This window comes from Felis catus, chromosome B3, assembly GCF_018350175.1.
Source record: "Felis catus isolate Fca126 chromosome B3, F.catus_Fca126_mat1.0, whole genome shotgun sequence".
In the NCBI taxonomy this organism is placed as follows: Eukaryota; Metazoa; Chordata; class Mammalia; order Carnivora; family Felidae; genus Felis; species Felis catus.
The window spans coordinates 130,969,759-130,987,823 of record NC_058373.1 but is presented as its reverse complement, the minus strand read 5'-3'; positions in this window follow the sequence as shown (position 1 = coordinate 130,987,823).

The window sequence follows — 18,065 nt, the reverse complement described above, 5'->3', positions numbered from 1 at the left end:
TTTAGTATTTATGTCAGTTGGCTTTTTCAAAAATTGCATTAAGTTATCAAGTGGAATTTTAAATTAGGCGCTATCATTACCTCTGTGCGTGTGTATGTGTGTGGAGAGAGAGAAAAATTTGTCAAAACTTAATCCTTGCAGTCACCTAAAGAAAATCACTGTCCTCCTGATAGAGTCCTTAGTTCAAGCTACTTTGGGATAGGAACTTCCTGATAGGACATTGAGCAGAAAGGAAGCATGTAGCTACAATGCAACCACATTTACTCCACACAAACTACGTGTTCGTCTTGTAAGATACTTTGTATGCACCATCTCTGAATCTTATCTAATCTTGACAACTCTATCAAGAAGGAATGATTGTTCAATGTTCTAAATGTCAAGCGTGAAACACAGAGAGGTTGAGTAATGGACTGACTTGCCCAAGGTCACTGTTAGTAATGCCCAGCGAGGGTTCGAACCCTAGCAGCCTGATTGTGGAGCTGTAACTTACAAGTGCGATGTCATGATGGCATCGTATCTTTGTGAGATAATCAGATCCATCCCTTTGAAATGTATGTATCTTTTTACTTTCTGCTCCCTTTGCTATAACATTGAATATGGGTTCAGTAAGACTAAGAAAATATAGATAACCTCAAGAGGGTGAGCAAGGAAGGTAAATACTAAAATGTTTCCATACAGATGCTTCAGATTACTTTAAACAGTTGTTTCAAGGCTATTGGTTGCTTCCTATTCAAGGCAGCACAAGAGGCCACAAAGCTTAGAGCTCAGATATGTAGGTGAATAGTTTACTGTACTTACAAGTCAAGAGCCTTCTCCCTTCATTTGTTAAGCTGCAGGCACGATTAACTCTGTTGTATATTAGGAACTACCCACATCACTGCAGCTTCAGAGTGAGTGCTTTCTGGTTGAGCTTTGCACAAGTTTTAAAAAAGCCATTGGGACTGGGTCATCAAAGAACCAGACCGACTGACAAAAACCAAGGGGTAAGCAGGGGCGCCTGGGTGGCTCAGTTGGTTAAGTGTCCAACTTCAGCTCAGGTCATGATCTCACCGTTCATGAGTTTGAGCCCCACATCAGGCTCTGTGCTAAAGGCTCAGAGCCTGGAGCCCGCTTCAGATTCTGTGTCTCCGCTCTCTCTGCCCCTCTCCCTCTCACATGCTGTCTCTCTCTCTCTCTCTCTCTCTCTCTCTCTCTCTCTCTCAAAAATAAACAAACATTTAAAAAAAAATAAAAAAAAATTAAGGGGCAAGGAAGATCGCATTCAATGATTTGGTTTATACCAATTCTGGAGAATGTTCCTTAAAAAAAAAAGATTGAGGTGCCTGGGTGGCTGAGTCTGTTAAACATCTGAGTCTTGATTTCTTATCATGGTGAGATTAAACCCCACATCAAGCTGGGCTCTGCCATGGGAGTGAAGCCTGCTTAAGATCTTGAGATTCTCTCTCTCTCTCTCTCTCTCTCTCTCGCTCTGCTCTCGCTCTCACTCTCGCTCTCACTCTCTCTCTGTCTCACTCTCTGTCCCTCCCTCCCCCCTCTCTCTCTAAGAAAAAAAACAAGAAAAGACAAGAAAAGAAAAGACAAGACCAGGAAGGATCTTATGAGGAATGGTTTTTCACCTTAAAAACAAAACAAAACAAAACATGGGCGCGTGGGTGGTTCGATTGGTTAAGCGTTCAACTCTTGATTTCATCTCAGGTCATGATCTCATGGTTCATCTCTGTGCTGACAGGGCAGAGCCAACCCCTTCCCTGCTTGTGCTCTCTCTCTCTGTCTCTCTCAAAATAAGTAAATAAACTTAAAAAAAAGCAAAAAACTAAGCAAAAAATTCCCAATCAAGAACAAACCTTGAACAATGTCTGGTAGGTGGAAAGGGCTCAATAAATATTTCCATTGGATTATGAAAGAGAAATAATTCAACTCAGTCTTGAGATGGTAGAGTGATGTAGGAAAGAATGAAAGAATTTTTGCCCTTCCAGATTCCACTCTTCTCCTGTTTTAAGATTTTGGCAATTAGAAGAAGCAATTGATTCATTAACATACTTTGGAGGGAAACACAATAACTAAATATCGCTAGTACAGCTTAAAATGATAACATAGGAAAACACATTCATATTATAATTGAGCAAATAGGGAAAGTCATCTCTGAGTATTCAGTTAAATTCCCCAACTTTGGTTAAGGCATCATGGTTGGACCAGTGAAGAATAAAAAGAGAAATGAGACATGTTTCAGGCCCTTAATATTATAAAACCTTGAATAATTGAAAACATTATGCAACTACGGTGACTGTTTCATCTGATTTTTTTTTAACGTTTATTTATTATTGACAGACAGAGAGAGACAGAGCATGATCAGGAGAAGGGCAGAGAGAGGGGAGACACAGAATCTGAGGGAGGCTGCAGGCTCTGAGCTGTCTGCACAGAGCCCAGCGTGGGGCTTGAACTCACAAACCGCAAGATCATGACCTGAGCCAAAGTCGACGCTTAACCAACTGAGCCACCCAGGCACCCCTGTTTCATCTGATTCTTTAAAAAAAAATCAACTTGTAATGAAAGTTAAGACTTTGCGTCCATCTGACGTCCAATTAAAATGACAGATCTGTAGTTTCAGTTGCAAAAGAGGTGCAAAAGGGATATATAAACACACTGTTTTTCCAAAACTGCAAAATCCATCTCCCATTTAGGTACACAGCTTATTAAACTTTTGGATGATTAAGCCAAAAAAGAATTAGAAACAGCAGTTTTCTTTTGTTTCTGTAGCAAATCCTTAATAACATTTTTATAGCTTGTCGAAAGCAATGGCTTAAATCCTACTTTATCTCAACATTTTAGTTTGCCTGTCTGTCCATTTATATATACTCCAGTAAATATCCATCTTCAACATTGCTAAAGATAAACTACTTGTATCCCCATCTTATTCTTCATAAGAAATTCCAGATATTGCCACAAATAAAAGGGAAAAAAAAGAGTTACGTATGATAGTGGTGTGTTAGATACTATTCAATGTATATCTAAACCATTAACAAGCAAATGGAATATAAACAAATCAATAACAGAACCTATAAAAGCATGAAAAAGCAGGACATTAGTGCTTAAAGAATGTTCTTGTCATTGTATTACTGGTATCTGCTACAAATACGCGCCCTAGGGAGTAGTCAATTTACTTTTATTGCTGTTGTTATGGGTTGACTACTCCAAGTGAAGAATTCAGAAGCAACTGAAGGAGGAAACCTTTTGGAGCCAAGTCTCTGGTGCTTTGGTGAGGATTATTATAAGGTGAAATGCGAAAATCACAGCAGTTGCTATGTATGATGCCACAACATTCCAGAAAACCCTAGGGACTATCCAGAAAATTTTGACTGTCTGCACCTAAGATTTTCATTCATCTGAAGACTTATAAGCATTTTCCAAGGATTTCCACCACGCGTCTTAACCCTCAATGCAACCCAAGTGGAATCTGCAGTTAAATAATGTGAATGCACTAAGACCATACTAAGATAAGATGACTTTTTGAGAAGACTCATCCGATCAAGCAGTAGAACAAGTAAAGGACATAACAGGCTACAGTTCTTCCTGCAGCTTACTATTGGCTTTCTTCGTCTTCAAATTATGGTTTTGTTTTCCTTTCTTGTTTTTTTATGAGCAAATCAGCTGGTTGGGAGTCTTATCTAGTAAGGAAGTCCATATGTTCTCTTTTAAGTAGTCTACGAGAGAAGGGAAGCCAGCAAGAGTAGATAAAGAAGGCCAGCCAGATGTCTGAGGTCGAATACCCCCGTCTTGTACGCTTTTGGCTTCTGTACTCTTGTTTGCCTCTTGAATCAGCCAACTGCCTGTGTCAACGATAGTGCTCTCCCCTTTCTTCCTTGATCCCCTGCAATCCTGCCCACTGTGCAGCCAATAGAAAGTTTCCAAGAACCCGGAAGCTAGCCAGGCATAAAAGGAGGCCAGCGCCAGGGCTCGGAGCTCAGCCTTTGGAGGTGACTGCTGGGCCAGCACCAGGGTGAAATAAGCAGTCTTTTCTGATTCTCCACATGTGTGTCGCTTGTCTCTTCCTGTGTGCTGAGTACTTGCTGTAACATGAGCTCCAGGTAGTTCTGTCAAGGCTATGTAATTGTCATTAAGCTTTAGCAAAGGGCTCATAATAACAAGAGTTCATGCTGGGTTCTGTTCATACTGATCCCTCTCTCTTTCATAGGGGCAACATTTTCTGCCTTTGACATTCTAGGTACATTAGAGCTGGGGCTGCCAAACAGAATACCAAAGATTAGATGGCTTAAAGAATTTATTTTCTCACTGTTCTGGAGGCTGGAAGTCCAACAGCGAGGCAACGTGAGGGGCGGTTTCTGGTAAGACATCTCCTCCAGGCTTGTTGAAGTTCCCCTTCTCCCCGTGTCCTCACAGGGCCTATTCTCTGTGCATGTGATGAGGTTTTGGAGTGATGGTGGGGTTCAGAGCCAACGGCCAAGAAAGAATTCTTGAAGATGTCTTTGGTGCTACAAGCTGTTTTTTATTAAAGCATGGGGACAGGACCTGTGGGCAGGAAGAGCTGTGCTATAAGTGTGAGGGGTGAGCGTGCATATATCATGGAATTGGGGGAGATAAAGTCAAGAGAACGTTCCTAAAGGGATTTTCAGATGTTCGAAAAGGTTGCCTCAGCTTGCTTTGTGTTCCTTCATCACATGCATCAAGAGCTATCTTTGGCGTTCCTTTCTCAGAGTGAGAAGAAGAACCTAGGGTTCCAACACACTCATGGTAGTGATGCTGGGATAGTTTAAGTATTTGAAGGAAATAGTGATACTTAGGATTTGTTATACGATACTGCTTCAAGGTAGTTCACAGTTGCAACATTAGCTGCACTGCATTCCTTTCAATGGAGTCATTTCTTTGAGAAGGTAAGTCCTTGGCGGTTGCTGTGATTAAAAAGCAAGCACCACGTGGAAATTGATGTGCAACAGGAAATGAAGGTGATGGTTTCCAATCTGATTCCAAGGTTGGAAAATTGTGCAGTGACCAACAGGTAGACACATATCGTTAGTAATTAGTAATTGTGGATAAGAATGAAATAGTGTGAGTTTTTTCTTTTTTTCCAGTTTTTCCATTTTCTTAAGTCAGAGGTATTTTATATCAGTGGTTGTTTAATTTTAGAGTACAAAAGAATCCCCTGGCAGCCGGAGGGTGGGGGGGGATTGCTGGGATATAGATTCCCAGGTTCAGTTCTAGGGGACACAGATACAATATCTTGGGATGGGACTCAGGAACGCATATTTTAACCAATGAATGATTCTAATGTCTGTATATCACACTCTGAGACACAATTTCTACATGTTGACCTTTGTTTTTAGAGCTTTAAAACTGTTTTAAGAGTGGCTTTGTATTTCTAGATGTACCTTCCTCTGCTCCCTCACTTTTTTCCTGCTTCCCATGTAGGGTGGGGAGCATTGGACCTTGTTGACTCCAATGCGCCGCATGAAAAATCTCCATTGCATTGTGCCATCAAGCCATGGTAGTGAAAAAACACTTCTGTCATTTCTATTTCCCAGTATATAAAGTCAGTGCCCTAATAGAGACCTGTAAGCCCTGTCTGAGACAATGTGGCCAGCAGATTACTTTGTGGTGTCACTGTTTGCTCAGCATCTGAGTCACTCCCTGTAGTACACAATATGGTCTTCCTTTCCATTCCCCTGAAGGTAAACAACTTGACTAAATTGGAAAGACACGCAGAGAGTGAGAAGAGGAGCCTGTTGCTCAAGCTGCCTGCTCCACAGAGCTGCCGACTTGGTAGCTCTGGATTCTTCAGAGCGGATTTTTTTTTTATTTGACAGCCTTCTGCCTGTATGGCACAATATTTATCTTGCAAGATTGCGCCTGTTTATGTCAAAACAAATAAACATCAAGAAAGAATCCAGCACAGAAGAAAATGACAAGAACAGATCCCTCTCAGAGTACACGTAGGAGGCTGTACTTCTGATTACATTTCTGGAGACAGTCGTTGGAAGCTTCGAGAAATAGGTGATATTTACGCAGTAAATTGGTTCTGAGCTTTGCTTCTTCTGTATGCTGTCCAGTTGTAGTTATGGTTGCTGTTTTATTGCTTTTTTCTTTACAAAACCATGTTTAAAAATTATATATTCCTATAATTCAGCCATTTACCCATTCTTGTATTATTTCTCAGTGCCTTCTATGTGCCAGACATTGTGTTATTTGCTGAGAAACAACAGTGAATGAAATTGACAAAGACTTTGCCCAATACAGAGTTAATTGAACATATACAATATACCAGGGCCTCTGGTTAATGCTTTAAAATGTATTTTCTCATGTAGAGCTCTTGATAATCTAAAATGTAGGTTCTAATGTTCTAATGTCACCTCTATGTTCCGACTGAGAAAACTAGGACTTAGCGTGACGGCTGGACGTGACTGTGATCACATGGCAAAATGGAAGATATACATTGCAATCAAGGTGATTTAAATCTAAAGAATAAATGATTGACTAGTGGATTCTAAGGAATACATTATTAACAGAAACTAAATTGCCACCTTTTCCTGAATTACTTATTCTTTTTTTTTCCTAATGTTTATTTTTGAGAGAGTGCAAGTAGGGGAGGAGCAGAGAGAGGGGGACAGAGGATCCAAAACGGGGTCTCTACTGACAGACAGCAGTGAGCTCGATGTGGGGATCAGACCCACAAACCACGAGATCGTGACCTGAGCCAGAGTTGGACGCTCAACCAACTGAGCCACACAGTGCTCCTGAATTATTTCGTCTTTATCAGCTGACAAATCCTAAGCCAAAGGAATGGATCTGAGGTGGTTAATTTTAGACCCTTGCATCCTGGAAGAATGGATAGGGGCAGAACATGACGGAGACTGATGGATGAGGAGTGCATATCTAGAACCTTTACAAGGACAATACATCAATCCGTGGTGCGTGCTTGTATTTTAGCCCTGCAAAGCGTTTAAGAGAAGTATCACCCTTTGAAAATGTCTGGCTCCACCCTTCCTATGGAACTGATGTGATGAGAAGTCATGTGTTCTTTTCTCGCTGTTCTCCAACGAAGGAAAACTGAAGAGGCAACAGTTTGTGGGGGTTAAATTTGTGGCGGGAACAATATCAAGTATCCCACCTCGAATTATGATGTAGTCCTTGGAGGAAGGTCTAGCTGGGAGATAAAAATGTGTGAGCTCTCTGGAGGTGGTTGGAAAATCAAACCCTGAGGTGTGGTTGGCACGGTGTTGAGTACAAGGAACACAGACATCAGAAAGTCAGGGGATATTTCTAGATTTGCTCTATTCCATTCTGTGATAGGTTGTCAAATGTTTAAGAGCATTCTCTTAAAATGCCTCGTAAATTATATGGTACTACACAAATGTTAATTTTTATTTGCAATGATAAATGACAAAAAGACCTTTTTGCATTACATGGTTCCAAGAGACAGTTTAATGAAGGGACTTAGAGAAGATAAAGTAGGTGATGTAGGAGAGGTTTCGCCCAGTTGAAGAACGTTTAACACATGGAGAGAGCGGGGTACACAGAGTCCTCAGCGAGGGAGTGCTCCCAAGATCCAGGACCTTGACCTGCCATGCTTCCTCCTCCGTTGTTCTTCATAAAGCTTCCAACAGGCTAAAGCTGTTGTGAGTCTCACTGATAGCATAAGTTTACTGTTTTATTCATTTGTTTGTTGAGCGAATATTTATTAATCACTGATGACATCCCAGTTAGTCTGTTAAGCACTTGTGACAAACTAGACATAAGCCCTTCTCTCAGGGGGTGCAGAAATCTAGTGAGAAAACATCCTACTTTAGATGGGGTCCAGTGAGAGGCCCTTCTGGGCAGGGAGGAAGTGGGTATTAAATATGAAATGGGAGCCAGAGCAAAGTGTGATGGCAATAGCAGGAGAGAGAAAATGGGAACGGAGAGCCAGCAGGAACAGGAAACACAAGCACCCTTGATGGGGATGGGTCTGGCTCTGGAGACTTCTGTGAACTGTCAGAAGGCAAGTTTCAGAATGAGGAAATAAGAGAACCCAGAGCTACAAGAGGGCAGTGGCAGAAGGTGAAAGGTAAGGGGTCAGTAATGCAAGACTGTACAGAAAATTGGATTTTGCATTAGTTCCCTCTTGCCGTGTAATAAATCAGCACTGATTTCGCAGCATAAACCAGGACCCATTTATTATCTCACAGTATCTGTGTGTCAGAAATCTGGGCACAGCATATCTCTACTAAATCTTCTGTCCCAGGTCTTCCAAGGCCAATCTCAAAGTGTCCAATAGCTGTGTTCTTATGGGATGTTCTGGGGAAGAATTTGCCTCCAGGCTCATTCTGGTTGACGACAAAATTCAGTTCCTTACAGTTAATGAACTGAGGTCCATTTTCCTTACTGACTGTGGGCTGGGCAAAGCCTGTACCTCTGGTTTCTGCATGTAAGCCCTTATCTCAGAACCCCACTTACAATCTCTCTCTTTTGCTACCTCTCATTCTGCTTCCAGCTGGAGAAAGTTCTAGGCTTTTAAGGGCTCATTGATCAGATTGGGTCATCCTGGATGATCCAGGATGATCTTACTATTTAAAAATCCATACTTTTACTCACATCCGCAAAATCCTTTTTGTCATGCAAGATAGTTACAGATTCCAAGGATCGGGTTATAGAAATATTTGAGAACCATTATTCTGCCTTCTTCGGGTTTCATCGAAGTTAAAAAGATAAGTGAAAGCACTTAGTAGGAGATGATTTTTTTCTTTAATGTGAATTAATGAAACTTGACAAATGGCTGAATTTAGGCTTGTATCATCCGTGCTGTGACTGGCAGTGTGTGTTCAGCAAAGACAGCCTTGAGTATTGAGGAGGGGAAGCGTCATGCTGTCTTTCTGGCCACTGTGGACCCTCCACTGACCTGGGAAGTGATGGGTATGGTCAGACATCATGAAGTCCACTCATCGAGAGAAGGGCTAACGGGGTAGGCAGTGAGTAGTGAAGAATCCACCTCGCCCATTCCCAGTGCTGTCAGTTGGTGATTTGCCTGATACCCTTTGAAAGCGATTTGAAAATTATGTACCTCCTTTCATATTTGCAAGTTGACCTCTACAATTTTTCCTAATTAAATACTGAGGAACTCTATGGTTCTGTCATATTATAAGCATGAATATTTTTAAATAAAATTGTTATATCATGTCTTAAAAATATAGCCAATGGAACCTAATCAGAATTACTATAAACCCACAGTGATCTATTAAAAATAGATGAACAAGCTCTATTTTAACATTTGCCTTTATATCTTAACTGTCTTTCCATACATATCTCCATTACCATCTCCACTGAAATTTCATCCTAAATGTATTTTTATGCTTAAAAGTTTACTCAATGGGTGCCTAGGTGGCTCAGTGGGTGAAGCGTCTGACTTCAGCTCAGGTCAAGATCTTGTGGTTTGTCAGTTCAAGCCCTGCATCGGGTTCTGTGCCAACAGCTCAGAGCCTGAAGCCTGCTTCTGATTCTGTGTCTCCTCTCTCTGCTCCTCCCACTTGCACTCTGTCTCTCTCTCTCTCTTAAAAAATAAATAAACATTAAAAAATTTTTTTAAAGTTTACTCAAGCCATTAAATATGTGTATATAATATTTTAGAAGGCACTTTAAAAATATTCCTCTAACCATAGGCTCTAAATATTTTTTATATGTTTTTTAAAAAATGTATTCTGTCTTGGGTATCATTACAATTATTATTAATAAACATTTGCTCCAAACACCATAAATAAAGTAAATGTCATAAATAAATTTTAAACATTAAAATAGTAAAAAAAAATGCAGCTATTAATACGTGAGTATTTAAAATAACTTACTTTCTATATTCATTAATACATATGTTTGACTACTGAAATAACATAAGACACTCTATCATTTTTAAAAATCTAATTTATGTTTTATAGATAAAAATACTGAATAATCTTGTTCCATTAATAAGTAGAGGGAATGAAAAGATAATGTCCATCAAAAGCAAAAATAATTTGTTACTTTGTATCCAAAGGCTTTCCTAAAATTAATCAAATAAACATTTTATCTGTGAGGTTTTCACCTGGAGACACCTTGTTTAACCTAATATACTATAACGAATTGGGAAATAATTTTTATTATTTATGTATTTTCACCTTTGCTAACATTTTTTTCCTATTTTATAAAACGTGTTTATTTTGTAAGTGCTTTTGAGGTGGACAAAACCACATAAGGGAGGACTTGTCCAGTGGTGGGCAGTGTGGTCATGCCGCCATTTTGGAGTGTTGGTCAAAAACTTTGATAAGTGCTTCTTGCTCTAGAATTCCCTCGCTGGTTGACTTAGGCAATGATGGGCCTGCATAACTGTTCCCATTCTTTGTAGCCTCAATCCCGTTTCTTCAATCCCCCCTCCTTAAGGATGGATTCCAGTGAAAACATCTGGAATCCTAGCCTTCTTTTGCTTCTGGACAATCCCACTTGTGGCAACTTCAATACAATTTTGTCAAAATGCTGGGCTTTGAATTTAGGTCTATTTATGGAATATGTCTATCTCTATTTTTAAAATAATTTTAAAGATTTATATTTTTAAGTAAATCTCTATACCCAATGTGGGGCTCAAACTGAAAACATCCTACTTGTTGGTTCTTAAATAATCTCCTTTGATTATATACTTTATTGTATTATTATTATTTAACTAATGGTAAATAACATATTAGTTCATCTTGTCTCATGCCTTTATACAAACTATACATAAATTTTATTAAATCTTCAGTATCTTATCTTATTTTTGATACTTTATTTATTAGATTGGTTTTTATAATTTACAACATCGAGATCAAGAGTCACATGCTCTACTGACTGAGTCAGCCAGGCACATCAGATGTCTGTTTTTAACCAAATGGTTAGCCAGTCCAGTTTGAAAAAAATTACCTACATTCTGTGTGAAAAAGTCTTCCTTCATTTTTTATTTCAAGTAAGCACATTAAAATATTTGTTAAGAAGTGTTATTATTTATTTTATATATTTTTATTTTTTCTAATTTTACTTATTTATTTATTTTGAGAGAGAGAGAGAGAGGGAGACACAGAGAGAGAGCATGAGGGCACGCAAGCAGGGCAGGGGCGGAGAGAAACAGAGAATCCCATGCAGACTCCACACTTTTAGGCAGAGTCCACAGGGCTCAAACCCGCAAACCGTGAGATCGTGACCTGAGCGGAAACCAAAAGTTGAGTGGGACGCTTAAACTGGGCCACCCCGGTGCCCCAAGAAGTTATTTTTTGAAAGCACAGAAAATCAACTGATAAATGAAGTATTAAAAATAGGATAAAATACTGAAGATTTAATAAAATTTATTTATAATTTGTATAAAGCCATGAAACAAGATAAACTAATTTGTTAGTTACCATTAAATAAGAATAATACAATAAAGTGTATAATCAAAGGAGATTATTTAGAAACTAGCAAGTAGGAAAAAAGTATATTTTTGGTTACTCTGTGTATTCATGTGTTGAATTCTTATGTTTAGCTTCAGAAAATGATTAAATATAAATTAAATATAAAAATAAGAATATATGTTTTAAAGACCATATTGATAAATATGCATTTAATAGAATTTATATGATGCTAAACATTGATTGGTCCGAAAGTTTGCATATAATTTTACCTTGTGTGAGGAGGTAAATATATATGAAACATTTTATAAAATAAAATAAAGATGGACTGTATTTGGAAGAAATATTTTACAATACAACTGATAAAATACATTTTACCTATTTTAGCAATGCACAGCAAATATGAACAAAATATTGATAATTTCTCACCTACAGATTTTATATAGAGTATTTAAAAATATTTTGCAGTTAGTCCTTCAAGGCATTCTGGTTACATTTAAAATAGTCAGCTTTATACACTTCTATTACTCTGGATGTTTGAAGGAAATTTTGTTTACAGCTAATGACAAGTTCTAATGATGAAGATTGAAATAGTTGAAAAGCATTGCTTACGCTTAGGGTAGATCCATGTTTTATAAGACCCTAAAGTTTATACAAACTTTATGGGTGGCTTTTGAAAGAAAAATGATACAACAAATATAGCTATAACTGAGAGTGAGCGTGAAAGTATTTAGCCTGAGAAAAGAAGTCATAACAAATCACAAACTTTAAAAAGATGACAGCACAAAGATCACAAAATCCAGATATGTGTCATGGTATTTTTCTTAATTAACTGCCTGTCCTGCCTCTATAATTACTTTTTCTAAATTATCTGTAAACTGTTTGATGACTTCTTCATAGGAAAAAAATTGTGGTATTTGCTCTACAAAGAAAACAGAAAGATAATTCAGTCTTTACTGTCATTGGTCAAAATTTAACTTTTTCACGCAATAATTGGGATGTAAAAAGGTATGTGAGTTTACTTATAGACACGTGCGTATTGAGTCCTGTTTTAAGATTGAGATTAATAAATGCAGGTTTCCTGATAAATTTTATTTCTTAGACTCTCATTAAAAGGAAAAAAAAGGGTCCCTGGGTGGCTTGGGCGGTTAAGCATTGGACTTTGGCTCAGGTCATGATCTCGCGCTCAGAGTTCATGACATGCGTTGGGCTCAGAGCCTGGAGCCTGCTTTGGATTCTGTCTCCCTCGTTTTCTACCCTTTCCCCGCTAGTGCTCTCTCTCTCTCTCTCTCAATGATAAACATTAAAAATTTTGAAAAAAGAAAAAAAAACTTGCAGCTTTGATTATTTTACGCTAAATTTTCTTGAAAGGTGAGAACTTGCATAGTAACCATTTGTGGGTAAGAACTGACTCTTTGGTTTATAATCTTTCACGTCTGATGATTGGAAGAATTTTCTTTAGACCAACTTGGCTCTGTAGAGTTCAGTCCTTACTCCTTCTTTTCCGCCCACATATTTCCACGTCCTTAAGGGCAAGTTCACATCATGATCTTACATGTACCCCTGGATGACATGAATCCGTACAGAGGATGGGCAAAGATCTCCCAGAATCCATTCTGCCACCAGACTGCTGGCAAAAATGTAACTGTATATGGATGTGGTTGCAAACCACATAAATACTTCCCCCTAATGCTGGACCCCATCCCCAGCTCAACTGTCCTTGGATAGATCCTAAAAATGTTCACAGCCCATCGAACACTAATCCACATAAGAAGAAGGCAAGTTTGTATAGACGTGATAAATGATTTTACCAGATTAATTTAATAATTTTTACAGAAACACATGACTCTGCGAACACATTTCCAGGACCTTGCAAAGGCTCCTTGCCAGCGAAGATCCTTGATGCTTAAGCTTCAGTAGCTTTAAGGTAAACCCACATATGTTTATGCTTAAATAAATGAAAATATTTATTTTAAAGCTCAATATTTCCCATCAACGATTTGTGCTTTGTTCTCAAGGGGTTTGCCTCAAGAGAGATGCATTATTTCACAACAGTGGTTTTGGTGGGTTTTGTTTTGTTTTTGTTTCTGGTGGGAAGGGAGATGGGAGAATTCAAGCTGTGAAATAAAAATTGTCACTACTCCCACAATCTTATTTTACTATCTATTTATCTTAGTTCAGAATATTCGGAGTCCAAAATGCCCATGTGAGAAGAAGTTTTGCCTCTAACAGTAATGCTATAAGGCCGGAAAAGGCTGGAGGAATTTTGTAATGTCTTGATTCACTATTAAAGCTTTCACTATGTCCCTTTTAGGGGAAAGCGATGCTTTTTTGTTGTTGTTGTTTCCCTTTCTTTCTCCTTCCTACCTTCCTCCCATCCCTCCTTCCCTCCCTTCTTCCCTTCCTTCCCCCCTCCTTTTTCCCCCTCCTGGCTTCCTTCACTGGAAGGGCTAATGTGAATTTTGAGGCTTTCTCAAGTTAGCCTTTAGGGAAGTCCATGACAGTTTGGACAGCAATCTTCTGAAAACTTTCAGAGCACCTGCACACTTTGAAGATCCTTTGCTACTGCATTTTGAATCATGTTGCTGGGGACGAGGAATTGGGCAAGCTTTTCCCCTAAAGGGTCAGATGGTAAATATATTCGGTTTTGTGGGCTACAGGTTTCTGTTGCAACAACTCAACCCTGCCATTGTAATGCGAAAGCAGCCATAGACTACATGTAAATGAATAGGCCTGGCTGTTATTTCCAAAAATTTTCTTTACCAAGGGAAGCAGTAGGGTGGATTTGGCCCCTTGATCTCTGGTGTGCTGACCAACCACAGCCACCGGCTGCTAAACAGGTCTGATAACAAGTGGAATCCTAGGCCAACACTTGGAGAGATACCATTGTTCAGTTCCTCAGCATTTAAAACTAGCACTGACTTTTGTTACACAACCAGCCTAGGGCCCATTGGTCAGTGATTGCCAAAATAAACATCCCCAAGAAGTAACTCTGCAATGTTTGTGGCAGATTCAAGAACGTATACCACACTAGATAGAAATCACAGTATATTCTAATGCTTTTCCAGAATCTGAGGTTTAACAGGGCTCAGTTAGAAGAAATGTGTTGAGACAGAACTTGTCGCAGTTTGTAAAAGTTGCATAAAATGGCAAGTCAGACTAAAAGTACTACGGATCCTCAGTACTCCCTCAATACCTTTTATAGAGGTCTAACACCATCAATATCTATTTCAACTTGCACATGGTTTCATCCCTGCCACCCAGCACCCCCCCTTTTTTTTTAAAAACAGGTCACTTATAAGGAAGTCCTAGAGAATTCCCCATTCACCAGCTGGAGCTCTGTTTATATGGTAACAAAAATGCACCAACCAGAATAGGATCACATCTCCATAAAAAGCCTGCTGTCTAAGGGAAGCTGAAATGGGATAATTGCAAACACAAAAGAAGAGAGATTCTGGCAAAAATGACAGAACCGTGACGGTGATGACTTGGCCCAAGAGGATCTTTAAGCTTTGAAATTGTGCCAGATGTCCCTGCAGGATCGTGCATGGGGAAAGCCATCCGTATCCCATGGATCAGGCTGGCAGGCCACGGGAATCAGGGCTTTAAACCAACTTCAAGCCAAGCAAGCTGCATTGCAAACAGTCATAGACTCTTGGGGCAGAAATGGTGTAGATGCTTGGCATGGGAAGGATTATCAATTTAACCTTAACTTTTTACTCGGACACACAGGCACATCATAATCTATTGTTAAAATTTTTCCCATCATGTTTTGGGGGTTTTGATGCCCAAAAGAAAGGACTTATTCTCTCTGAGATACCTGTTCTGTGCTAGCGTTCTGATCATATTTTATGATCTGAGATTGGATTTCCATTGGAGTGGGTCCACGCGAAAGATAAGAAAAAGAGTGGCTGTACACTATGCTTTCTTTTCTGTAACACAATTTTTATTTGTATAATTATTTTAAAAACAAACATAAGGGGTTAATAAATCCTATTAACCACATGAAAGAATATACCCAATTACACCTGGTTTTTAAAATATAAATCTCCTGGTTCCACTGGAAGTTTCATTTTCTAAATCTAAGCTATAATAATCACTGCTGAACCAAGTCCCAAGGCTCCGTTCAGAGCTAAGAAAGAGTTAACATTTGTTGAGCACCTACTATGCGCCTGGCACCATTTTAAGCACATTACTGGGTATAATTGATTTAATGCTCATGTCAGCTTTAGAGGTGACTACCATTGCTGTGCTCAGTTCACAGATGAGGCTCAGAGAGTTTTGCAACTTGCCAAAGGTCACACAGCTGGACATGAAGGGTCAGGGTTGGAATCCAGGCAAGTTACGTCCAGAGCCTGCTGTCTTAGTCAGTATGTCCCATTTCCTCTGAGTATTTTGTTTTAGAATTTTGTTTAGTGTTTTGTTTTAGAATTGATACCTTCTAGATACCTTCATAATCTCTGGTCAACATTTAGCTAAAGCCTTTGCCTGAACTACACAATCCTTCCATTTATTTAGAAATTAATTAGAAAGCAAACGTTATTTGCCTTCTCTGTGTTATCATCAGAAATACAACTTCCTAAATCTTTCTAGTAAAGAAGTAGCCAAAAAGAAATCTGAAGGACAGAGAGGAGAAACAGATGGGGGCGGGGAGTTGGGGGGGTGGAAAGTGAGTGAGAGAGAGAGAGAGCACTCAAAATAAATTTGTGTATGTGCTAGCATGAAACCTCCCCCGGGTTGTCTTTTTCCAATTAGAAGAGACTTCTACAGCTGCCAGGCCACCTCTGTTAACCCCAGTTTGATAGCTCTTTGAAAACCAGTCTTTTGTTATCCTTAATCTACATGAAATAGTCCCTCAGCTCCCCTAACAAGGAACAGGACCAAATTCAGGGCTGCTTCCTGATACCCGGCTTGCTGTGAAAAGGCTTGAAGTTACAGAAGGCAAGTTTACTCCGTCCTAAGCTTGACAACCTCACCAGGTTCTAAAACAGTCACAGAGTTAACTCACAACAGTTATGGAGAAAGCTCATCTCTGGAACAAAGAAAGGCCATTCTTCCTCCTATGCTCCTGAGGCGAATGGGTTAAAGCTCCCATCAGCTGCTTGCCCTCCCCAAGCATTGTGTAAGGGGAGGTTTCCAAGATTTCCCCTTGATCCGCATACAGTTACCTGGAAGACGTCCATGCAAGATTTTGTAACTTGCAAACCTTTTCTGTCTCCTTCTCTGGACGCCGTGCTGAAGTGGGGTGTATGGAAGGTCATTGGAACAACGATTCTCGATTCTCAACGCATCACAAGATGGATGACTGTTACAATTTAAAAAAAAAAAAAAAGAGGACAATAGTCAGTGTATGTCTCTTTGCCCGTTTTGCAGTTAAAAGTTGTATTCATTTCCTGAGGCTATCACAACAAATTGCCACAAATTTGGTGGCTTGAAGCAACAACAATTTGTCCTAGAGTTCTGGAGGTAAAGAGTTGGAAGTCAGAGTATGGGCAGGGCCCTGTTCCCTCCAAGGTCCTGAGGGGAGAATCCTTGCTATCTCTTTCTAGAAACTTCTGGTGGTTGCCCACAATCCCTGGCCTTTCTTGTCTTCTGGCTTCATCACTCCAATCTCTGCCTCATCTTCATTGGTCTTTTCCCCCTGTTGTTTGGCTTTTTTTTTTTTTTTTTTTTGGTCACTTCTAAGGACCTGTTATTGCATTTAGGGTCTACTTGAATCCAGGACTAGTCTCCAGATCCTTACCTTAATGACATTTGAAAAGACCCTTATTCCAGGGGCACCTGGGTGGCTCAGTGTGTTAAGCGCCCAACTTCGCTCAGGTCATGATCGCACAATTTGTGAGTTCGAGCCCTGCGTTGGGCTCTGTGCTGACAGCTCAGAGCCTGAAGCCTGCTTTAGATTCTGTGTTTCCCTCTCTCTGCCCCTTACCCACTCATGTTCTGTCTCTCACTCTCTGTGTCTCAAAAATAAATAAACATTAAAAAAAATTTTTTTTAAAAAGAAAGAAAAAAAAGACCCTTATTCCAAATGAGGTCACTTTCTGAGGCTCTGGGTTTAGGATCTGAACATATCTTTTTGAGACACAATTCAGTTTATTATAAATGTGTTTTTATTTATGGGTTACATTTTTTCCTGAATGTTACTATTTCTAATAGTTATGGAATTAAAATGTCCTTTCTTTTAGGAAATAACAGTAAGTGTGTGTGTGTGTGTGTGTGTGTGTGTGTGTGTGTGTGTCTGATGCTTTTTTTTTGGGAAAATAAAAAGTTGGCAATCCAATTCCTTTCCCACGTTTTCATAAAAATGGTCCAGGCGATCAATCACAGTCTGGAAACCACGTGATTAGAAACTTTCTAAAATGGTTTCCTATCTGCAAATGAGGTAGTCTTTGATTTTCATATCTTTGACTTTCAAATAATTTTCACTTCTGTAGATAATATATGGGTACCTCTAAACTCCTTTTCAAAAACCCAAACCAGACTCTCTTATACCAGAAAACCAACCAATTATTTCAAGCTATTCCACGGTGACACTGCCTGCCATCCAGGTGTCAATGGGGACATTTTGTCATCTTTTTACACTGTAGGGTTTGTAAAATTATGTGAACATTTTATTGTGTTTTGATTTAACATTTTTTTTAACAATTATGTCTTTGAAATAAGAAAGTGAAGATAAGAATTGGTCTCCAACATAAT